We start from the raw sequence: 26,415 nt of genomic DNA, 5'->3' as shown, positions 1-26,415 counted from the left end.
AATTTCAAGGGACCAACCTCTTTTGATTCCTGCCAGAACAACTACCTGGTGTATGAAACCCTGGGTGGAGCAGCTGAGGAGAAAGAGACAAAGTGAGAACAAAAGGGAAGGGAGGTTGACTATACTGCTCTGAAAACAATAGTAACAATTGCTAGCATTTATGTAACATTTTAAGGTTTGCAAATGTTTTACCAACATTTTCTCATTCTACCCTTATAACAACGTTGGAAAGTAGGTGCTATTATTACCACATTTTGTAGGTGGAGAAACTAAGGCATTGAGAGTTTAAGTGCCTTGCCCAGGGTCACGTAGCTTATAAGTATACCTGCAAGGTCTTCCTAGCTCTAGTTTTATGCTCTATCCACTGTACCACCTAGCTAACTGCCTTGGAAATGCATATGCATAGCATCCTCCCCCAAACCTCACTTGCTATCTTTATAAAAACAATACAGATTCTACCACTTCTGGTAATGTGTTCTATGTATATGTACTCTTATACACTGGCAGGGTGATAACCTTTGGGAAAATGTACCCCATATTTTCATGAGTAGGGGATCATTTATTGTCATTTCATTTACTCTGTTTGATTAGGTATATTTTGTGTTCTCTGGCAGAATGGCAAAACACACTGGTGAAGGCTCAGGTTATAATGGTTTTGAGTAGGTGCTAACCCACAAATTACTTATGTAAACTTTTCTGGGAATCCACATGTGAGAAAGGGCCATGTGTCAATGAAGAGAAAGAACATTCTATCCTCAAAGAAGATCTATTTAACCTACTCAGACTGCTATTGTTTTAGAAAAACCCAGAACATCCACAAAACTGAATATTAGTGTAAAAACTGCTAAATTGACTGACAATGTCAGCTCTCAGCTGTCACTCTCCCAGGCCATTTTCAATAATGAAGTAAAATGAGGAAGTAATGTGATATTTGTAGAGTACTGCTGAGGCAACACTTGGTGGTTCCTTACCCATGCATGTACTCTTAAACTTTTATAAATCGACTTTCCCTTTACTTCATCATCATGAGATAGGGTCTGATTTTTATATATGTGTATGTGTGTATGTATATAAAGCATGCATATATATATTTAATACATATATGATAGATATATTTATTATATGAGAAGCAACATGATGAAATGAGTCTAGAGATGACCTCAAAGCTAGCAAGGCATGTTTCAAGTGAGATTCTAAGTAATAGGAAAGTTGCAGACTTGCAATTGGAGAGGGATTTTCTTAGTATGAGTTCCTCTGTACCAATGAAATCGCAGGTCCAGTCCCTTTTGGGACCAATATCCACACAACATATGGATCACTTAATCCATATTTATTAAGACCCTACTATGTATCAGACATTCTGCTAAGTGCTGTAGATATAAATGGAGACAAAAAACAGTTCATGCCCCCAAGGAGCTTACAATCTAATGGGAGAGACACCATGCAAACAAATCTATACAAAACAAGCTATATACAAGATAAATAGGAAACCATTAACAGACGGAAGGCAATAGAACCAAGAGGGGTTGAAGGTTTCCAGTAAAAGATTGAATTTTAGTTGTGAATTAAAGGAAGCCAGGGAGGTCAGTAATCAGAGTGGGGGAGGGAGAGCATTCCTGGCATAGGGGATAGACAAAGACAATTCCCAGAACCTAGAGATAGAGTGTTTTGTTTACAGAACAGCCAGGAGGCCATTGCCACTGGATTGAAGAGTACATGTCAGGAGTGAAGTGTTAGAAGACAGGGAAGGTAGGAAGGAGTTAGTATGAAGAGCTTTCAATGCCCTTTTGCATTTGTTCCTGGAGGCCACTAGAGTTTATGGAGTAAGGGGAAGGGTGTGACAAGATTGAACCTGTACTTTAGAAAAATCACTTAGTGGCTAAATGGAAGGTGGATTGGTGTGGGAAGAGATTTGAGATTGGCAGATCCACCAACTAGTTGTTGCAATAGTCCAGGTGTGAGATAATGAGGGCCTTTAGGAGGATAGTGGCAGTGTTAGAGTAGAGAAGAGAGCATTTTTGAGAGATGTTGCAAAGGTGAAATTGACCTTGGCAACAGCTTGGATATGGGAGGTGAGAGAGTGAGGAATTGAGGATGACTAGAGAATGTCTCCTAGGTTTTGAGCCTGAGGGATGGGAGGATGGTCTTGCCCTTAATAGTAACAGACAAAATAGGAGTGAGTGAAGGTTTTTGGGGAAAGACAAGGAGTTCTTTTTTGGATATGCTGAGTTTAAGAGGTCTATTGGATATCCAGTTTGAGACATCTGAAAGGCAACTAGATCAGGTAACTAGAAAGGACTTTGAAGTCACATTCTTCAATTCATTTTACAAATAGAAAAATTGAGACCCAGAGAGGTCAAGTAATTTGCCTTAAGTCATAGAGGTAGGTAATAACAAAGTTAATAACAAAACTGGGTGCTTCTAATCCAGCATTTTGCACCATACCATAGTGCTTTCAGATGGACAGGTAGATAGATGATGATGTGGAGGAGGATAACAATGATGGTATGATGGAGATAATGATGATGATCTATGTATAGACACACACATATTCAGTTTCCCACTAGGGAAAATTATAGCCTATAGAAATGACCTACCAAGTCTAAAGTGTGATTACAAACACTATTCAGAACTTTTCAATATGAGCTCAGTGTTTTCTCTTACTTCTTTTAGATAATGTCCAAAGACTGTCTTCAGAGGAATTGTATCAGTCTCCTCATTCACAAAAGTGGCAGCAGCAAGGGCAATCAAACTAGATGTGATGGTGCTTTAGTAACAGCAGTAGCCAGTAAATCCATGTCCAGCTGCATTAAATTAATATTATGCATAATTAACAATTTAGAAAGGCTTGGACAGAGGGTATTTCAAATGGCTGATTTCCATTGAGATGTTGAGGTGAGCACATTAAAGAGAAAGAGGGTGTAGAATAATAAAAGAAGGCCACAGGGGAATACAAGTTTTAGGTTGAATTTTAGTTGGACAATATATAAAACATTTGTTTTGATTTGTAATTCTTTTAAATTTGTTCTTTCTTGGGTACTCAAATTTTTAAATACCCTTATATGTGACCCTTGTTAGTTTGAGTAATTAAATTTAACCCAGGTTTCTCTGTCCTAATTAATATAATGAACGTTTGTAACCTAGTAAGAGTTGAAAACAGTAGGAACAAACATTTACTTAATTCCCAAAGCACCTTGTTTGCTCTGTTTGTTAATTCTTTTGGTCAGGGAGTTCAAATAATATTTTGTCTTTTTTTTCTTTTTCGGTAAATTTGGATTTTTTTTGCTAATGGTATTGTTTTTACACACATACACACCCACACAGGTAAAATTTATCAACTTCCTATGGTATATGAATATAATGGAATACTAATTGTGGTAAAAGAAATGATGAGCAGGTATATTTCAGAAAATCTTGGAAATACTTGTGTGAGTTGATACAAAGTGAAATGAGCAGAACCCAGACCATATTGTATACAGTAACATTAACATTGTACAGTGTTCAACTATGATTGACTTAGCTCTCCTCAATAATACAATGATCCAAAACAGTTCTAAAGTTCTCATGATGGAAAATGCTATCCACATCCAGAGAAAGAACTAATGAAGTCTGAATGAAAATCAAAGTACATTTTCACTCTTTATTGTGTGTGTGTGTGTGTGTTCCTTTTGGTCTATTTCTTTTCTCACAACATAACTAATATGAAAATATGTTTTACATGATTGCACATATATAACCTATATCAAAACTGCTTGCAATTTTAGGGAGCAGGGAAAGAAGGGAGGCAGGGAGGAAATTTAAACCATTTTTTTAATGAATGTTAAAAATTGTCTTTACATGTAACTGGAAAAATATTATATATGCATATACATATATATGCAGCATATTATATATATGTATATATACCAAATTCCTACTATTTGTAATTTTAAGTGCATAAAGAAGAAAAAATCAAGACGATTAGAATTTGATGTCTCTATAGATACATGTTCTCATCATTGTGGGTGTTCCTTACAATAGTGTACATTGCAACCCATCCACACCCTCTCATCCTCTGCCACTTGTTTTTTTCTCTTATCAGTCCTTCACAGGGAGAAAACTCAGCATATTGCATTTAGCTGTACAGACATTATGTAGATACCATTGATGTTGTCTATCAGTGATCCATTCCCCAAGATATATGATCAGCCTATTTCCTTTTGGAGTTATCGCCTACATAATATCCTTTATGACACTTCTCCAGAGTGATTTTGGGGACCTAATATGTCACAGACTACTCATGCCTTTCCATTGCTTTTTCAGTGGCACAAAACTTGAATTCTTTGGAGACTTTGATGTTCCTGATTCACAGTCATATAGCATTCTATCATGATAAGAATTTTGATATTAATAAAGGGGGTCTTTGTGTCATGGAGACGCTGGGGGTCATTAAAAACATTGCAGAATTTCCAATTGTAATCCAGCCCACTCTCCTATTTAATTCTTGGCCAACTTTATTAACCAACTGGTCTTTCCAAGAGATAGATATGTTTCTGTGTGTGTAAAACATAATATACATATCATGCACACCTACATAGATGTATAAATATAGATGTATTACACATATGTTTATGTATATCTGATAAAACAGTACTATGTAGGTTGTTCATACCACTAGATATGTCTAGATTGTCTAGATATTCATCTAGACAATAGGTATTTTTTATCCATGTGTATTACTTTGTGTAGATATTTAAGCAGAATTTTAAATTATTTCTTATGATTATAGATCTCATTATATAGATTCCATAATGTTGAGGACTTGATTCAGTCACGCAATGGCATCAGCCAGGAATATCTGGAAGTCCTCACCATCCAAAGGTCATATCTCTTCCTTTTGGCCTCTTTGCTAAGCTAGAGTCATGTGTTCATAGAACTAATGTGGTAAGGGACCCAAGATAACATCTAGTCCAGCTCCTTTATTTTATAGATGAGGAAACTGAACCCAAGAGTATTAGATACTTTCCTGGGGTCAGAGAGTGTCAGAGGTGGGATTTGAACTCAGGTCCCCTGATTCTAGAGCCAGCCAGTATTTGTTCCTTTGTTCCATAATGCCTCTATCCATTCAGTGGCATATACCAGGCTTCACAGTTTATGCCTCACTTAATATTATTGGCTATCAGGTGATGTTATCTCCGTTGTAACAGTAGAGTTGATGGTGTGCTGCATGGTTTTGACATACACGTGGCACACTATTGAGGAAGAGCCTTTGAAAAAGCACTTTGCTGTGCTGATGTTTTTCATTGTCAACAGTAAATAAGCCAAATGGGCTTGTGTATATTCAGTACCTTTTAGTCAATTATATGAGTATGAAGATAATACTTTTATGGAATATCATGTACAGAACCCTATTTCTTCCCTTCCCAGACTTTCATTAAGCTGGCCCTTAATATATGTTTAGATTATTTTCATAATGTCATAGACTTGGAAAGTGAGACTATATGTTGGCTTTTTTTTAAGGTCCCTAAGTATTAACTGGATAGAGCCCTGTGCTTAGAATCAGAAAGAACTGACTTCAAACTTGCCCTCAGATACTCGTCTGTATGATCTTGGGCAAGTCACTTAACTTATATTTGTCTCAGTTTCCTCAGCTGTAAAACAAAGATAATAATGGCGTTTACCCCCCAGGTTATCATAAACAAAGGAATTAATATTAAAAAGTGTTTAGCACTGTGCCTAGCACACAGTAAGCACTATGCAGATGCTTATATATTTACTTCCTTCCCTTACTTTAGTTAATTGAAATTTGCTTGTGTGCCACCCAGAGTACCTCTTATCTTTGGTCTCCCTATAAACTATCCTTTGTTCTAGATTCTTTGGGAGTATGAGTCTCCTCCAAAACATAGCTCATAACTTCTCACATAGGTGTTTACTTTTGTGTGTCAGACAAAGGATGTATTTAGTTTATCTTAGTCAATACCCCTCTTTAAAAGGTAGTTAAGTTTAGCTGACTAATTAATAATCAACAGACAATCATGGAAAGAAGCACACTGGTGGGGGCTTATGAGCCATAACATCAGAAAGACACCCCCAACCCCTCAGGGCCATGCCTAGAAACCTGTAGGGGTATAGTAACCAAACTCTAGGCACCCAGCCTCATCAGTGCAGACAGGAGTTTAGACTGCATTTCCAGGGCATGGGTTATACAAATATGATTTGTTATTATGACTCTGTGACTTACATCAAAATGTTTTCAGTGATCCTAGTTCATATTTGAGTGCCTATCCCCTTTTGGTAGGGGAACTAATCATAGTGCAAAAAGGTTAAGGGATTTAAATAGGATTATTCCCTAAGTGGCAGCTAAGTAGCACAGTAGATAAAGTGCATGGCCCAGAGTTAGGAAGACTCGTCTTTGTGAGTTCAGATCTGATCTCAGACGCTTACTAGCTGTGTTACCCTGGGCAAGTCACTTAACCTTATTGGCCTCAATCATCTGTAAAAATGAGCCTGGAGGAGGAAATGTCAAATCACTTCAGCCAAGAAAACCCCAGATGGAGTAAAGAAGAACTGAAAAATGACTGAATGAATTAGACAGTTCTCTAAATTAGTAGTACACATAAGATTGGAATCCTGGTCTTCAGAATACAATTCTGGATACAATTGGTTATATGTACACTGAATAAGAAATTACTCCCAGATTGGTTGTGTTATATATGTCAGTTATCTCATTTTCTCATAGAACCATTTTTATATACAGAGGTTAGTTTCTTGGACTAGCACATGAAAGCCTATTTATTTGTAATCTACCTGAAATGATGGAAAACAGTGTTATTGTGATAAGCCATTTATCAAAAGAATGTTGAGTAAGAATTAGTTTATATTAAATTATGTCCTTGAGGAAAAATAGGTTTAATGAGAAGTAGGAGTAGAAGAAGAAGCCACTTTAATGGGCATTAGAAGTTGATGATACTAATTCTCTATTATACATAATTTCAACCTCTAATATTAAGAAGTATCTTTTGTTCCACTCTCCTTACTCTCCTACACATTTCCCTCCACGCCATCATAGCTCTATCCTGCCTAACTTACCTGACCTATTCTTGACTCGGAACTCAGCATATGATTATAAATCTTTATGCATTTAATCCCTTTCTATGTTTAGAATGCCTATATTATTATAGGGAATATTACTGTGAAGTTAACTGAAGGTTCTTAGCAAGCACAGTGATCTATGTAATTATTAAGAACTTTTCCAGGGAAAACTATCACAACAAAGCTTAGATGTGTTTGTGTTTGTTTCTAGGGTCTCACCCAATGGGAATTAATAGGGTTCTTTCCAAACAAAATTTTTTAAAAATAGTACTCAATATACAAAATCAATTTCAGGTATAGGACAATCATTTATTTCTTTCATCACAAATGAAATGCTTAATCCACAACAGACTCATAAATGCACATGAACAGATACATAAAACAGTATCTTATCACCCTATACTTTTCCTGAATGGCAAAGCTACTTCGTTTGACTATTGAAAAAGTATTTTACTTTCACCTTTGCCCTATGCTATCTGTGAAACTCTGAAGTCTACATCTCTGGGGAAGTCAGAGTGCAGTCTGGGTTTTCTTAAGTCATTTGAGCTGCAGTAGTCTCTTGGTGGTGGTACTACTTTTGCTCCAAGAAGCAGTGAACTTCCATAAAGTTACTACTGTCAAATAGATGGTACCAAAAGAGGAACTCCTGACCTGTCCCTCTGTCCTATGGGAGCTACCAAGACTAAAAATGTTCATTGTTCAGTCTTTCTTCAGTTATCTGTGTTTTGAGAAAGAAGTACAAAGCAGAAGAAGGAGCTGGAGACTTGAGGTCAAGTCACAGGGCTGCCTAAGCAAATACTTGTTCTTGTTGTCTGGTCCTGGAAACTACTATGCTTGCTGATGAGGGGTGGGGGTTGGAGGAAGGGGAGAAAGAAAGAAGATGACAGAAATCACCTCTCCTCTTGCTAGAGTAATAAGAGAGAGTTGCATTCTAAAGCATTAAGTACTACAAGAAATGAAGATGGAACTATTTTAAACCTCTGAAAGCTTACTGAAGAGGCAGCACTTTCTTGCCCATTTTCCAATAATCTTTGATGCAATTCTTCAATCATGGAATATATAAGGAACAATAAGGAAGGGCTCTGTCATATCCAAAAGAAAAAAAAAAAGCCATGTCAGTCTTTAATCAAGAGATCTGTGTGTGTCCATCCCCAAGCAGCCAGATTATACTCCCTGGGAACATTGTGACTACATACACCTCTATAGGTTTAAATGGAAACTTTTTTTTTTCCTTAACAGGAGGAGAAACAAGTTTAAGCAACGGACAAAGGGCAAATATTATAAGGAATTTTGTCATCCAGTTCTGATCTTTCTTGACATTTGAAAATGTAGCCATTTATATAATTTTGTGGAATAAGTACGCTACTACCTATATAGAACCTTACAGTTTTACCCTCTTATGTTTTCTTATTAACTCTCTTCCAATCAGCTGTCAAATTGATATTCCTAAAATGCAAGTATGACCAGATCATTACCCTTCTCCCCCATTCAATAAACTTTACTGGCTTTCAATTACCTCTAAGATTACATATAAAATCTTCTGTCTGAAACCAGGCTCCTTCCTGCCTTTCCAGTCATCCTACACTGCACTGCACTCCACATACTCTGTCATCTAGTGATATTGGTCTCCTTGGTCTTCCTCACAAACAATACTTCATTTTCTGATTCTGAGAGTTTTCACTGACCTCATGCCTGGAAATCTCTCTCTTTCTCCACATCTCTGCCTCTCAGTTTCCCTGGATTTCTTCAAGTCTCAACTGAACTTTCACCTTCTGGAAGAAACCTTTCCCATTCCTCCTTAATTTTAGTGTTTTTCCTCTGAAACTACTCCCAATTTGACCCCATGTAGATCTTGTTTGTACATAGTCCTTTACATGTTGTCTCCTCCAAGAGACAGTAAGCTTTTTAAGATAGGAAGGGAATCAAGAGGATGATAGAAAACCTGTAGCAGCCACAAAGAGTAATCTTTTAAGTTCTGAGATTATCAGGGAAGGCTTTTAAGGAAGGGAGGAAGGAAAGAAGGAGAGAAAGAAAGAAAGAAGGAAAGAAGGAGGAAAGGAAAGAAGGAAGGAAGAAGGAAAAAGAGAAAAAAAGAGAGAAGAAGGAAAGAGGAAAGAAGGGGAAGAAAGGAAGCATGCTTTTATGTGCTTGGCAATATGCTAAGGACTTTAAAAATCTTACCACATTTGATCCTCACAACAACTATTTTACAGTTGAGAAAGTTGAGAAAACTGAGAAAAACAAAGTTAAGTGACTTGTCCAAGGTCACACAGCTAGTAGGTATCTGAGGTTAAATTTGTACTCAGGTCTTTCTGACTCTAGACCCAGCATTCTATCCACCAGGCCCCTGGTTGCTCCAGGTCACCAAGACTGTTTGTTTTTTGTTTGTTCTTATTTCCATGGTACTTAGTACAGTGCCTTGCTCCTAGTAGGTGCTTAATAAATGGTAGCCAAATAGCTGAAATGGCCCCACTGAATTTTGAAAAATTTATTTAAAATGCAGTGATGCAATAATTTGATTTTTAAAAAGTAGCACCTTTGTCCTAGCAGAGAAAAAGTGTATCAATCAAAACCAAAAGTGATAAGAAAGTTGTGACAGTTGACAGAGAAAGTTAGATGTGTCTGTTTAGAATCATAGGATTTTTGAGCTGGAAGAAGTCTTAGACATCCTATTGTTCAGTCTCCTCATTTTATAGATGAGGAAACTGGGGCCAGGCAAGGTGAAAAGAATTGTCCAAAGTCACACTGGCAATTAGTGAAAAATTCAGGGCTGGAACCAGGTCTTCAGAGTCTCTGAATAATATTTCTACTGCACCATGCTGCCTATGTAAACTATATCTGCATAGTCTGACCCAACTTTGTTTTAACTTGATCCTTCTTCTGTCAGTCTCTGATATAATTTCTTCTAACTTATTTCTTTGACATTTAAAAACACAGTGGAAACATTGTGAAGCTTGTCAGAGAATAATGTATGTCAAAAGTGTGATGGAAAAACCTTTAAATATCTACAAAGAGAAATCCTTGAGTTTTGGAGATTAGGGAAGTGTCTCAATGTGTCCTCTCAGCTGTTCAGTGGGAGAAGTATGCAAAGTTATGTATGCATATTCCCTTGAAATTAGGGTGAAAATAATAACCAAAAACCAAAACACACAAGCAAAAAAAACCCCTCAAACAAACCCTAATACCTATTAGTTTGTTAGAAATTCTTTCCATTGTGTCCTTTGGTAAAGAAAAACATGATTTGGAAATGTATTCCACATCCTTCAAAAGGGTATGAAACAGAGCTCCCCTAGTTCCCACAAAACAACCCACATTAAATCTTAAAGTTCTGTTCCATGTATTTAGGAGTCATTCTTTCATGAGCACCAGGCTGAGTGCCAGTAATTCATAATTCCCCTGACTTCTGTAGACAAATGGCTACTGGTCTTTGCTTGTAAAAAAAAAAAAAAAAGATAGGAAACTGTAATCCTCTGGACAGTAAACCATTAAAACGTTGATTCTTTACTAGATAAATAAGTTAAATAGCAGGCGTTTAACAGTCTTCCAAGTTATATGAGATGGTAGCCATTACACAAGATACAGTACGACTGGTTTTGAAACAACTATGTTACCAAACAAAAGAACAAGTATTGCTCATGAGTAAAATTAGAAAAAAAACTGGGATGAAATTATGATATTCTTATTTCTGGACTAGATCTGCCCTAGGAGTATTTGACATATGTAGAATAAATGTGGTTGAATGAATGGAATACTACATATAACACCATGAAAAAAGAAAAAAAATGGGGCCAAATCTTGTCTATTACATTTTTGCTACCTAGAAGCAACTAGGTGGTACAATGGGTGGCACATTAGGCTTGGAGTCAGATAGAACTGAGTTCAAGTCCAGCTTCTAACAGTTATTTGCTGTGTGACTATGGGCAAGTTATTTAACCACTGTTGACCTTAATTCCCTCTTCAGTAAAATGGACATAATTATAGTCCCTACCTTCCAAGGTTGTTTTGAGGATAAAGTGAGAAAATATTTGTAAAGTTCTTAACACAGTGCCTGGCACATAATAAGTGCTATATAAATCTATATAAATGTTAACTATTATTGTTTTTACCTGTGTTACCTAGTACAAATCACTTAAACTCTCCAATGTCTGTTCTCACATTTATATAAGGAGAATACTAATGTTGATTATAGCTGGACTGAAATGAGGTAGTTTATATTATGTCTTTTGAAATTTTTAAAGGAAGATATAAAGGTATTATATATATTAATGTAGTATTATATATTATTATAGAAATGACAAAGTATATTGCAAGGATTGTTACCCTTTTTTGTGTGTCTGGGATCCCTTTGGCAGTCTGATGAAGCCTAGAAGTGTATTTAAAATATATATATATATATATATACACACACATATATATGTGTGTGTGTATAGGATTACAAAGGAAATAAGTTATATTGAAATAAAGGTATAATTCCTCCTTGCCATGCTTTCATGGATAATCTGAAATCTATGAACCCTTGAGGGATTAAGTTTCCCTAGTACAAAAAGCCTAGAGATCATGGTAAAGTGGGAAGAACATTGAATATGGAGTCAAATGATTAGTTTTGAGTCCTGGCTCAAATTTTGTGTTGAAGTCATTTCAGCCAAGTCTCTGAAGAGCTTTAATTTCTTCCTGTGTAAAGTTGAGTTCTGCGAACACTTATGCTACTCACTTTTCCAGGTTGTTGTGGAGTGCTGAAAATAGGAGAGGCTATCACTGATTTTATTGCCATGGCAATATAGAGGTTTATAAGGACAGAGGCTGAAAATCACATTTAGAAACTTGATTTTCAAACTAGGAAATAAAACATCAACACTACATTAAACAAAACAAACCAGGAAATGTCATTTAAAAAGAAGTCTGTACAAAGATCAGTGTGTCAATGTCAAATAGAATTCCAAATCTGATCTAATGAACATTCATAAATGACATAAAAGTGTTGGAAATGGGACTTAGTCAATTCTGTGGCATATCTCCAACTGACCTTGCAGTTCTTATGGGGTGTAGGCAGAGACAGGGTCTATTTCCTCTACTTCTGTTTCTCACACTTAACAATTCTGCATTGGCTCTTTAGAGTGGAGTACAGGAGTTGCACAGCTAGTACAGTAGATTGGGAATTCATGTAATTCAATTCATTCAATAAGCATTTATGAAACTATGCTGTAGGTACCTCATGGCACTCTGCGCAGCAGAGATAGAGAAGACACTGCTCCTACCCCAAGGGAGCTGAGAATTTAGCCAAGAAGACAACACATGAAACAACCAGAAAAGAAATGTAAGTGAATGATGTTGTACAAGCTGTGCATAAAACACTGCACAATAAGAACTGACAACTTGCACGTCTATAGCACCTTCAGGTTTATGAAATACTTTCTTCACAATTGTTCTATGAGGTTGGTCATGCAAACGTAATTATCTCCATTTTTCAAATTTGAAAATACAAACAAATCAAGGCTCAGTGATATTAGGCATCTTGCCCATGATTACACAGGGTCTGGGCAGCTAGGTGGCACCATAGGGCATAAAGTGCTGGGCCTTGAGTCAGGAAGACTCATCTTCATGTGTTCAAATCCCACCTCAGACACTTACTAGCTGTGTAACCCTGGGCAAATCACTTCATCCTGGTTGCTCAGTTTCCTTATCTTTAAAATGAGCTGGAGAAGGAAATGGCAAACCACTCCAGTCTCTTTGCCAAGAAAACCCCAAATGGAGTCACAAAGAATCAGATATGACCAAAACTACTCAACAACATAAGGTCGAAGGAATTAGAGTTAAGTTGACAAAAGCAACCACTTGAGCTGTGTATCTGAATGAATGAATAAATGAATGAAAAAGCATGGAATAGGCACCTACTATGTACCAAGCACCATGTCAGATTCTGGGAACACAAATACAAGATAGTTCCTGACTTCAAGAACCATACATTACATTCTAACAGGGAGAGACAACACAGTCTTTTTTTTCTCTTGACTCATGCATTAAACTAAATGCAAATGAGGCAGAGTTGTGAGGAGTTGTCAGCCTCACTCTCTCTTACAGTCATGGAAGTCCGGAGGCAAGACAAAAGTCAGGATGATGGACAATGGCTTGTGATGTAGTGATTGACCTTGGCATCTTTGATGTTTGACCAAACTCTAAGCACTCTCCAAAGTGCCTCCTGATTCCCCTGTCATGGCCTGTTGGAAAAAATTGTTCACACCTGCCCAATCCCCTAGAGAAGTCTTCCCAAGTCTTTGTTTCAATGAATTTGAGTCTGGTAGATTATCCTCAGCCTGGTTTAACCATCTGCTGAGATAGTTTATTGGGGTGTGGCTGCTACACTTCCTATAGCTTCTTGGAGCCAAAGGTGAGAGCTGGGTGCAGTTGGCCAACAAAGGCAGAATGCAGTCCCAAAAAGGGCTTTCAGACCAGATATACTAGTCTTCTCTGAACCCCCATCTACATAGATAGTGACCAGGAAAGGGGGTTTTGGACTGGAGAGTTATAAGGCTTATGACTATAGCAACAAGGCAGGACTTAGTCACTTCCTTTCCAGTAGCAACGGTTACATTTCTTTAATTACTGTTCTTAGAGCAATAAGTGGAAAGGCAGGGATGGGGGTGGGGGTGGGAGGGAAACTCATGTGGAGTTAGGGTAAATATCAAGATAATAGGCTAGATCCTCCCAAGTTTCCTGATGGAGAGCTAGATAGGATATCAGAAAAATGAGACACATGAAGGGCAACATGGACCATAACAGGGTCCAGGCACTCTTTCTCCTAGTCTTAAACCTTCATTCATAGTTATCATTACAACTACTAGGGTGTGTGAACTTTGAGTGAGTGGTTCTCTCCTTAAATTTTGGTGGAAAAAGAGTACTGGAGATATTGATGATAGGACCTTCTCTCTGGGGTCCTGTGGGTTACTTGACTCATTTTGAGAAACATTCACTAAGTGCCTAATACAAGCAAAGCACTATGTTTCAGCCTGTAGAACCTCTGAGCGACTATTAGATTATTTGACAGCAAAGGCCCAGAAGGTATATATTTTATTGTTTGTTCATTACTCAAAACAGTAAGTACTCAAAACTTAAAACAGTAAGGAACAAACCCCCATGAATTTCCATTTACATTTCTACTGTGAAATATTAATTTGTATTTATTTACTTAACAAATATCTTATATCTTGATGACAGGTAATAGTACTTGGAAAAGGGACTACTCTGAGTCCCTGGCAGAAATGGAGGAAGTGTAAAAATTCAAGGATTCTTTTATAAACTGAATGACAGATCCTGTATTTAGTCATTAATAGTTTTTAAATGAGAATATGACATCCTATTCTAAAACAACCTACGAACCTTGACAATATAGGGATAAACTAGACCCTTATCTGTTAAATTTGCCAATAATTATTACCTGCCATAGACATTATCCTTTCCTTCTTCAGCCATAATCTCTGTCCGAAATAATTTTATAGAGATGAGGTGATAAGTTAAGTCACAATGTCTATATAGGTCAATGATGTAAGGGAAAATGTCATTAATTTTAGTCTTGCCAGACCACATTTCAAGAGAATTTGATGCTTATTTCCAAGCAGTACTGTATAGTCAAAATTGATTTACATTTCTGAAGGACCCATTTATTCTTGGTACACTCCAATTGCAGGGTTAGGCACAGCTTTCATAAAGTGTCACAGGACTTTAATAGCACTCTAAGTCCTTTTAATCAATTTCATTCTCTGAATGTGAACTTGTCAATATTTCCTTTCACATTAAAAATTTTCATTTAGATTTCCATAGTATCTTCCTAATAGCTGAGCCAGTTTCTGCCAAATGTGTGCCTACCAAAAATACTATCAGTGGTACTGAATGAAGAATATACTAGGCTAGGTAATGTGGGCCATTATCCTATTCACCCAGGCCCCAAACCTCAGAGCAAGCTCGAAATCAGCCCTCTCTTTCACCTTATGTTCAATGACTCAAAAAGTTTTGTCATTTTTTTCTCTGGTATGTCTTATCTGTCTTTTCATTTCCATTTCAATCGTCATAATCCTGGTCCTGGACCTTTTTCTCCCCAAATATGGATTATTTGAACCATCACTAACAGTCTCTAGTTTCCTCCAATTCATTCTATTCCCCACTATCAGATTAATCTTCCTATAGCCTAATTTTCATCATGATGTTTCCGTGAACTTTGTTCGTCACTGACTATAGGACAAAATCTAAACTTGTTAGTCCGACATTCTTCTAGTTTCACAAAAATAGAAAACTGAAGGGAAATCAAAGATAAGCATTTAATGTACTTCATAAGTCTGCCTAAGACCTGCCTTGATAATGACTGGAGGGGAAAAAATGTAGAACTAATGGAGATTGATGAGTTACCTTTCAACTGGTAGTCTGGAAAGAAGAGTAATCAAAAAATTGGAAACAAAGTGGGTGTCAATTGATGAAAGAATTGATGAACATGTTGTGGCCTATGGATGTAATGTAATGTCATTATGCTGTAAGAAATATAGAATGTGAGGAATACAGAGAACTATGGGGAAACTCATGTGAATTAATGTAGAATAAAATATGTTGACTTCACTAATGTGAATGAAAATAACAGTAAAAGAGTAACTTTATCCACGTTCAGGGTCATGAAGAAATGTCTTTCAGATCGTGGGATCATCAATTTAGACCTGGAAGAAAACTTCATGGATTGAGGCCCAGAGAGGTTATTACTTAAGTAATGTCCCATTGGCAGCAAATGGCATGAGTTAGGCTTCAACCAAGCTGAAATATGAACCAAGGTGAGTCCCTGATTCAAAAACCAGAGTCATATCCACTGTACCTTGACAGGTGGGAGACTATGGATATAGAATAAAGCATACACTGTCAGACTTGGCCACTGTGTCCTCTGTGTCCTTTGATCTTATTACACTATTTTTAATTGTTAGAAAGAACAATTTTATTGAAGGGGGATATTTTTGTGGAGTGAGTATGGTATCAGTTCTTGCCATAAGAACAAAATGTGTTTATATAAGGCAAATGTTTATTCTGATACAAACTCCAAAGGTTCCATGCCTGAATTTTAAAAAATTGCAATTTCCAAGAATCCGAAATAAAAGTCAAGTACTCCTGAGAAAGGCAACACAAATTACCAGTTCTTACACCTTATTATTAATTAACACCTAATGAATCAGTCTTAAAGTTTTCCTTGAGGTAGTGGGACACTGGACATACAAATTTTGATGAGAAGTTAGAGGAAAATATCCTTAGAGTATGGAATTTTAGAAAATCAGGATTATTTGGAACATTAGAGAACCCCGCAAGAAGATAGCATGATAGCATTGGGTGTTTGTGAGAAGAGATAAAAAGAAGAAAAAAAAATGCCATAGAAAAAAAATGAAAGGGCACCAAAGAAAAGCCTCATCTAGTAGTATGTAATAGTATAGGAAAAACAATGAACTAGCATTTAGAAAAACTGCATCCTAGACCTACGTCTTAGACCAGTTGTTATCTCACTTTGTAACTTCAGGCAAGGTAATTAATCTCTCTGGTCCACTGTGGTGTTCTCCACTAAATTTGAAAGAGGGAGGATAGAAGAAAAGAGTTCTAAATTATTTTTCATCTCTTTTTATGACTTTTCCTTCACAGGTATAGTTAAATCAGCCCTCATTGGGAACCATAAAATTCTACTAAGTAGCAACTGACTTCCTTGAGCCTTTTGATATGATTTTGCTTTGTGGGTCATATCAGTATTTTGTCTATTTGGATTGTGGGTTGATAGTTTCATCAATTATATCCTTCTTGATACCATTCATAATCTTGTTTGCCCTCCTCTAGACACTTTCCAACTAATTGATGTTCTTCCTAAAAGTACTGAATACGATACTCCAGATGTAGTTAGACCAGGGCAGAGTAAAATGGGAGAGACTGCCATCTCTGCATGTCTCATGATATAATCTTAAGTGATATTGGGTTTTTTGACTGTCATATTGTACTATGGATTCATATTGAACTTTCAGCCCTCCAACTCCACTCTACAATCTCTACAAACCATTATCTCACACCTTAAAGTTAATAACTCGAGCTTCACCTTTGAGATTTTACATCTATCTAATTAAAATTAATTTTATTTATTATCATTTTGCCTGGCACGATCTTTTTAGATCCCAACTCTTTCATCCAATGAGTTGACTAGCACTTCCAGCTTAACATCATCCGCAAATTTGATAAGTATACTTTCTCTAGCTTTATACAAGTGTTTGATGTGTAGTTATAACTGAAGAATCTGATACCTGGTGAACAACCTGCTGGCAATAAGCTTCCCCATACTTAACTAGGCTGCTCTTCACCAGCAGACAAAGTCTGAAGCTTTTTCAGTTTGGCAAAACCTGCCAGAATTTCCTTTCTTTTTTGTAGCTTTCCAAAAATCCAGGATTATTTCCATTTAGTGATGTGGCACTAGAAGATGACATTTATAAAAGAAACCATTGGTAAAAATATTAAATAAAATATGACCAACTAGTGAACACTGCGAGAATAAAACAACACCAACTGTGACTTAGTAATCACATCTGTCCCGTATTCTAAGAGCTTGCTCCTCTAGGCCTAATAGCTTAAATGTACCAAATGATATTCTTATATGCCTTTTTCTAAATTTGAGTTTCAATTTGGAATTAGCTATTTTTATTCTGTCCTTTCCAGTCATTCTTGTTGGCAGAGAAAACAATCCTAAAAGAAGAGTTAAGAAGTGGAGTTCTACTTTTACCTATTTCCATAATATTCCACCTACCCAAGCTCTTATCCCTATCTACCTCTTTTTCCCATTATTGCAAATAAAATTTGTTGCTCTTGTTGTCCTTCATGTTCATTGCCAAGGTCAGTTCATTTAGTGGTCTGGATACAATTTTTAAAGGACCAAGGCATTTTATGTGTCTTTTAAAAATCTGAGATAATTTACTGAATTCCCTGTTCATTCACAATAGTCGTTTTTAGACAACTCCACATTTTCCTCATAGAATTGTTTTTATTTTTGACTTCTGAATTTACATATGAACATGTAATTAATTCTATATGCATCTTCCTATCAATCTCATTCTGTTCTAGTTATTTAAAAACCATTGTTTTCCCTGGGAATAATACAGTCCAAATTGGCAATAATTGAACGGATCACTATATTTATAGAATTATAACTCGTTAATATACTTTCATGCATGTCATTTGCAATCTTACTTATCTTCCATTTAGATCTTCTTGTCATTTAAAATAAAGTCCTTAGTAGATTACTGAATAAAAGCGATGGTTATTATAGTCATTCTGAAGATCTGTGTACAATCCTGAAGGCAAATTTTTATTATCTGCCAATTCCTTGCCTTTGCCTTTGCAGAACTCATGCTAGAATTTAAAATGAGGATGTTTGTAAGTCACAGAGAGATGACACATTTTAATATAACATGCTATCATGTTTAGAAAAAATTTTCAGACTGTTCCACACATTAAACATTATCCTTGTCAAATGAAATTCACCTAGGTGCATGATCATTTCCATACTTCAATGGATATGTCAATGAATTTGTGACCTTGTTAATATGGGTACTCCCTTCATTAATGTAGATCACAATCAATCTCCCTTTTCTCCTCTGCAACTCTTGTCCATGTTTTTCCAAGGGGGGTAGGGTGATGGAAGCAGATTTCTGCCCAACATATAGAAGTCATCTTCTAGATCTTTTGACATTATATAATATGTTCTTGAAGCTGCTTGTTAGTTGATTGATGCATGAGTACCAAAGGAGCAATCACACTGTCCCTTGCTCATCCTATGTAGCCAGTTTATCTTCTTTTCCCATTTTGTATTTTATTCTATTATTGGTGCTCAAGTTTTCATTTTCAGTGTCAAATACTATTCATACTCATTTAAGAAACTTTTTGGTATTTGGAGGCTTGCTTGTAAGAACTTTTATTTTCCCTCTTAACATTTTCATAGAATCACATTTGAGTTAGAAAGGACTTCATTTGCCATCTAGTCTAACCTGTGCACAAAGAAAATCCCATATATAACATAAAACCCAAGAAGTTGTCATTCAGCCTCCTCTTTCAAATCTCAAGATGTTGAAGCAACCAATTCCACTTTTTGACAGCTTTAATTATTATGACTTTTGTCCTGACATAATTTAAACTGCCCTCAAGGAGTCTCTCTCTTTTTTTAGGGTAAAACTGCTTTGTTTATTTTATTTTCAATTACATTTATTTTTCCATTAATAAACATTAATTTTCTCTCCTCAATTTCCTCTCTGCACTGATGGGGGGGGCAGGAAAAGAAAAACCTTGAAACAAATTCCCAAACAAATTTGGACATTGGCTATGTCAAAAAATATGATATTTCACATTTTAAGAAGCTTCATAAAAATTTTGTGTGGGTGATAAAGTAGGCATGTGGACCAGTAGTTACTGATATTCTTTCAGTCACCCTTTTGGATGATTTGTTCTGAGTATTTTCCTACAACTTTTTGATCTTCCCCTTTATCAGATATCTCAAGAATTGATCACTCAATATCAGTGTCAATATCTTGTTTGTAAAAGTCAGTTTGGAGTTGTTTAATTACAGGTCATATTTTCTTGTTTTTATTCTTTCTTCTGATTGAGCATTCTTTTTGATCTTTTTTCTAATAAATTGATTCTCTGACTATGCACGAACAACTGATTTTCCACATTGTTAATCAGTATCAAATTCAATGTAATTTAGTTATTATCATGCTTATCGCTTCTCATCTCTCTTTTTAAAGGAATTTTACTAAGTTTATAGTAAAATAAAGAAATCTGAATTTTAAAAGGATGCGTGGCATATAGAAATAATACTAACTTCCTCCAACATGAGGTTTTTTTGTAGACTATGAGCCCTGGCCTTTTCTATTTAATTTAGTTTCTTAATCCTGAGCCAACTGTGTAACATTAACAGTAGAAATAACTGCTGGTCATATTTTGTCTTGTAATTATAAATTTATAAGACCTACAGAAAGTATCACTTAATTGAAAATTAAGTGATACGTTCTGAAGCATAAGATGCTTCTTTCTCAGTTCCCATAATACAAAAGTTAGTCCTATATAATTTTGATGCCACTATCTGCTGACAGGTGAAGAAAGAGAGGATATAGCACGTGACACAGAATGATTAAGCATGAGTCTTAAGCTGGAGAACAACTGATTTAGCAAAGAGAGTTAGAGAAGATATGGAGAGGAAAATAGACTTGGAAAAATAATCCTGGGTGCTGCCTGCTGCATCTTAAATAAGGTAATGCTATCAATGACTGAGACTATTCTGATTTCTGAAGAGGTTTGCTTTTGGAAGGTATCACTATTTTTAATGTGTTTTGATATTATTCTTTTAAACATGTTCATTCTTTGAGCCATGTGAGCCATATGTTGGCAAGGGGAATCAGTATCAACACGTTGGATGGTATCAAATAGAAAATCCTAAAGTTATCTCGAGTATGGAGGAGGAGAGGAGATGCAAAGAAATTAAGAACACCCTCATGGTGTGAGCCAATTCTTGGTCAAGTCAAGTCAACAAGCATTTTTTAAACATTTACTATGTGTCAGAAGCTGTGTTAAACTCTGAGAAGGCAAATACAAGCAGAAAGTCAGTCTCTTCCCTTAAAGAGATTATGTTCTAATGGGGGAAGACCACACAGAAAAGGGAGCTGAAAAGGGGGGAGGAGTGAAAATATAAGGTAAGGGGAGAAGGTAGAGAAAGTCCTGTGGAGATGCATTAACAATGGAGCCTGGAGAGAAATGAAGACATAGTTAACCTGGACCTCTTTAGAATGGAGACTCTGGGAGGAACCAAACCATCAGGAGAGGCCAGAAGGGTGGAGGATACTACCAACATGAGAAGCAGTCTAAAGGTGGAGTGAGCTTCCAGGGAGAAGAGGTTTTTATGGCTTGCTAGAGAAATTGTGTCTCATGCTAGCCACCAACACAGGCTCATAGCATTTAAAAACAATTAAGTTTTAGCTCATGTTTCTTGATGAGATGATATATACCCTGATGACATAGGAGTTATAAGTCCTAAAAGACTGCATTAACAAGGATGGGAAAGAAAAGGACTTTGGCTTTGTTCTGTCATCTAAGAAATTTCCAGCAAGAGTCTAGTTACCAATTTGAGAGCAGCTGTGGAGTTTCCTGAATATTTTCTGAAAGGGGAGTAAAGGCCCTAATCTAACCCAAAGCAATGCTGAAAATATAATTGCAGGGATGATTTGGACAGTTTCTCTTTTTTATCTCTTCATTTTTCTGGGATATCTCTTTTGGATAAATATAAAGATCTAGATCCCTAAGTTTCAATTCCTGATTCAAAAGTGGACCTCTTTTCAAAAACAGTCTAGTCTTAAAACACAAATATTCTTAAACTGCATATGGAAATGAAGGTTAAAAACAACAACAAAAAATAAAACTAGGAGAAAATGAGTCATGCAATGAAAATCACCCAATTTCAATTTTTGTTTAACTACTTTGTTATTCAATTGTTTTCCTTGCTTTTCTAATAAAGGAAGGAGAGGTTCACGCTTTTTGATGATCTTGAATATAGAAAAGGGTATTAAAAATATATGGAAAATTAGAAAGTCAGAAGAATACCACAAGGGAAACCACAACATGTAGTCCAAAGTGTTATACAATATTTATTTTGGTGGTGACAGAAAGAATAAATACATTTTAGTTCCTTCCTTATTCCTTTTCTGTGATTTAAGAATTATGGATAGTAACGTAAAGTAAAATCTCAGTTACCCAGAAACCTCACTAATATGTTATTCTGTATAGTAAGGCTATGTAGGCAGCTAGGCGGCTCAGTGGATAGAGCACTGGGTCTAGAATCGGGGACTCTTGAGTTCAAGTCTGGACACTTAGTAGCTGTATGACTCTGGACAAGTCACTTAACCTCTGCTTGCCTTAAGCCTCTGGAGAAGGAAATGGCAAACCACTCTAGTATCTAAAATCCTATACAGAGTCACAAAGACTCAGACACAAATGAATAATAAATATTTGTACTTTTAAGCACTAAATATTTTTAAATTTCTTTTAACCATTTGGTTGGGAGTCTTTTCAAACTACACTATCCTGCATGCTTCCCTTTTCCCTAAAACTGAACATACTAAACACAATTAAATCATTTCTGTTTGCACCATCATTTAGAATATCAAAGTTTTTACTGTGCTGGAGTATGAGAGTATTTTTGGGAGCTACTGAGATGTTAGGAAAGTTTCCTTTACTTACTCTGAATGATTCCAGACTAAATTTATTCAGTTCTTTCCATCACTTTTTGTAGGTTCCCTATTTCTCTGTTGGTGCCTGGTACTAAGTAAATGCTTAACAAATATTTATTGATTGATTTCTCCCTATTCTTTTTGTTCCCATCAGTAGCAGCCTCTCTTACTAATTTATTGCTTTTAATTAATTTGAGTTTGGAAACCAGATAAGCCAAATCTTAACATTTTGAAGTTGAAAGGTGCCATATAAACTGTATTTGGATTTTAAGTAAAGTAAAAGTCAGCAGGCTATAAGTTAGGGCTTGGGGGACTGTCTTATATATAAACTACATGAAACTGACAGCATCTTTTTTTTTTTAATGTTCAGAGACTTTTTTAAACTTACTTCCTTGTTCTTGGCTAAAGTCCATACATGTGAAGCTGCCAGAAAGTTGAGTTTTCTTTTGGTGAAGTCAAACTGCATTCAAGTCCTAGGAGAAGAGTTAATCCTGGGTAAAAATCAGACACTTCTGAAAGCTCCATCAAGTCTTTCAGGACGTAGCTAATGAATACACTAAATAAGGTAAAGAAATTATATCCTAATTTTTTTTAAGCTAATGCACCTTTGACATTGCCCAACTTATACCCAGCAAGTCATTTCCTTGCCATCAAATGTTGTATATAATAATAAGATCATTGATTCAGAGTCTATAGCATGACATACTTTAGACATACTGATTCTATGAATTTTCAAGGAGTCAGCTTCTAAAAAAACGTATTTATGAGGGTAATTTTTTGAAGGAATGTAAAATTTCAGTCTCACAGATGAATATTTGCTGGTGTTTCTAAGCAGGAACTTCTAAAAAGCGGGCTTCCTGGAATAAAACAGTATCTATTTTTTTTTTAGTAGTTTTCAAAGTAGATGAAAATATCTCACATTCTGAGAATTAGAGGAAAAAGAGTTTGATTCTCTATATGTTGAAGAAGAATATAACCCGATCTCAAAAGTGCAGAAATGGAAAGAAATTCCAGGCTCTCGTTTGGGTTCTTTTTCTTTAGAAAATATAAAAATCACTAAGTTTATCCAATAATATTCAATTCTCCTTTTCTGAAAGAGTATATGGCTTCTAAAAGCTTCCTTTACATGAATGTCAAATGTGCTAAGACAGTTAAGCTCCAACTTCAAATTATTGGTTTAGTCATAGCCCAATGTGTATACCACAATAAAGAAAAAATCCAAAATCAACAAATGTTTTGTGAACACCTTTTACAGTATACTGCCATTTGCCCCCTAAAAATAGAATTCCACAAATTGATCATTTTGTCTTGATCTGCATCTCCAACCAAGGTTGGAAGGGGATTTAGTGGCCAGACCTCAAGCACAGATTTTCACTGTTAAAAAGTTCTAGCACTTAGTGGAACAGCCAAGTAGTCCGTAACTCTGACATTTCATTCTAAGACTTCTCCCCAAAAGCAAAGAAATGTATGCGATAACATTAGTAAGTTACAGTAGCTCCTCCAGGGACTCTACCAAGCACAAAAGTAAGTTATCTCCCGAGACAGACCCCCTTTGGGCAAATGGGCAAATGACATGTTACTGATTCCTGTTTACTTCCCTGTATATTCTCAATATTAATTGATTGGCTGATTGATTCCCAATATTAGGCATCTAAAAATTCAATAAAAAATTGATGGCTCTTTTCTTGTCTTATCATGTTATGTGGTGTGACATGTGTACAAAATGCCATGATATGGCAAGACTGGCATGCTGTGGCATGGCATGATGTGATATGGTACAACATATGATGTGATGGGGCATGATGTGACATAACCTGCAATGAGACATGCTTGGTGTGGTGTAGCATGTGTAGCTATGACTGAAATGTGTGACTGGCATGGCATAAGTGTGACGCGGAGTGATGTGGTATGGTGTGATATATGTAGGATATAGTAGGGCATCATGTGGTTAATCATATGCATGATATTATAGGACATATGTGTGAGATTTCATAATGTGATATGAAATGTGTGTATTGTGGCATGACATATGTGTGTGAGATGGCTGGTATGGCATGATATGTGTATAATGTAACATGACATGGTGTGACATATCAATGATATAGTGTGATGTATTTGTGATGTGCCTTGATATGGCTTGGAACACGTGATGTGGAATGACATAAGCATAACATGGCATTATGTGATTTGGCATATGTGATATATGCATGGTGTTACATGATATGGCATGACATTGTGGTATGGTGTGGTATGTGTGGTGGTGTTTTACATGTGTAACGTGCCATGGCAAACATATATGTAATATGGCAGGGAATATGCATGATAAGGAGTGACATATTGTGATGTCAGATATAAGGCAGGTTCCATTCCAGACCATGGTACTAAAGTGACTATTCCAGTGAAGATGTAAAAGTTATGTTCACATGATACTTTATTCTATTAAGTGTGCAATAGTATCAGGCCTAAAAAAATAACCTACATACCTTAATGAAAATATATCATTGGTAAAAAATGTTAATCATCACTGGAGCCTTCAGCTAGTTATGATCTGTTGGCTGGTGGAAGGTCTTTCCTCGATGTTGATGGCTGTTGACGGATACGGGTGGTGATTACTGAAGGTTGGGGTGGTTGTGGCAATTGCTTCAAATAAAACCCAATGAAGTTTGCTGCATCAATTGACTTTGCTTTTCACTTGAACACTAAAAGGCCACTGCAATGTTATTAATTGGTCTAACTTCCAAATTGTTTTGTCTCCGGAACAGGGAGGCCTGACAAGAGAAAGGGAATGGCTTGTCAGGAGAGCAGACAGAACTCACATAATACTGTTTCTCTCTTAAGCTCCCCATCTTTTTGGAGAACAGTTTGTAGTGTCCCAAATCAATTACAATAGTAAAACTCAAAGATCATGGATCACAGATTACTATAATAGATAATAATAATGAAAAAAGTTTGAAATGTTGAAAAAATCACTAAACTATGACCCAGGGACACTATGTGAGCTCATGCTGTTTGAAAAAAAAAGGCACCAAAAGACACAGGGTGGCCTCAAACCTTTGATGTGTAAAAAATGCAGTATGTGAGAAGAATAAAGCTAAGTAAACAAGGTATGCCTGTCCAGATCTGAATGAGCCGTGGATTTGGTGGGAGAGCATAGGAAGAGAGACCTACTTCTTCCTTCCTGCATTAAGAAAGTTGTTTGAAGTTCTCTGCCCTCTTCAGGGAGAAATCCAGAGAGAAAAAGAAAAGATTTTGGACAGTAGGCATGTAGGGAAAAGTTAACCCCCAAGCTTGGCTTCTTAGAAACTTTGGAGAATTTCCCTTTAGTTGGTATTGGGATCTCTCTCTCTCCCCTTTCTACTGACTTTATAGCTCTCTCTCTCTCTCTCTCTCTCTCTCTCTCTCTCTCTCTCTCTCTCTCTCTCTCTCTCTCTCTCTTTCTCTCTCTCTCTCTGTCTCTGCCTCCCTTTTGATTGAGCTAAAGTAGCTTGTTCCTAGTAGGAGAACTCATTCACTTTGTGCATTGTCTGGTATAGTTGCTATATGCTTGATTAATTGAAATTATTCTCCATTTGTTATTTGTGATGGTCTTTTGTGTAACTAGCATTTTGAACAGAAAAAACAACAACACAAGCTTTCAAATACCTTTTCCTCTTGAAGAGACAGAGATACAGGAAAGCAGTCTGAACCTAAAAATCATTTTCCTAACAATATTTAGGAGCGCAGATAGAAATAATTTTAGTATCATATTCTCCTCTGAGGAGAGCAGTGTACAGTCTAAGAGTCTCAATCTCCCACTCCCCTTTCAGCATCCCTTGGGGAGGGATGGGTGAAATTCCTGAAATACTTAATCACTTTAGCCACAAATTTAGGCAACTCATGGACATCCACAACTTACATAATAGACAAGATTCTCACACTTCACCTAAGTAAATGTGTAATTGGAAGAGAAAGAAAACATTGACAGCTAAGGGAAGTTTCAGAAGTTATGCCTGAGGTGAGTCTTATAGGAAGACAAAAATTCTAAGGACTAGAGGAGTACGAAATCCATTCCTGGTGTGGGAGATAGCCTAAGTAAGTGTCCAGA

General features: G+C 36.3%; 1 long non-coding RNA gene across 2 annotated transcripts in view; it reads right to left on the bottom strand.

Moving 5' to 3' along the window:
• Positions 1–18,113: 18,113 nt before the first annotated feature.
• Positions 18,114–26,415, bottom strand: part of LOC140498499 (uncharacterized) — a 36,379-nt gene continuing 28,077 nt past the window's right edge. For both annotated transcript variants that reach the window (XR_011965112.1, XR_011965113.1), the window contains 3 exons: positions 24,815–25,099; positions 22,720–22,804; positions 18,114–18,468 (listed from right to left, as the gene is read on the bottom strand). This is a non-coding gene — a long non-coding RNA (uncharacterized lncRNA). The remainder of the gene's footprint in view (positions 18,469–22,719; positions 22,805–24,814; positions 25,100–26,415) is intronic.

The sequence above is a fragment of the Notamacropus eugenii genome, chromosome 4 (assembly GCF_028372415.1).
Source record: "Notamacropus eugenii isolate mMacEug1 chromosome 4, mMacEug1.pri_v2, whole genome shotgun sequence".
In the NCBI taxonomy this organism is placed as follows: Eukaryota; Metazoa; Chordata; class Mammalia; order Diprotodontia; family Macropodidae; genus Notamacropus; species Notamacropus eugenii.
The sequence above is the reverse complement of the archived record's forward strand: the minus strand, read 5'-3'. Positions and strand labels throughout refer to the sequence as shown.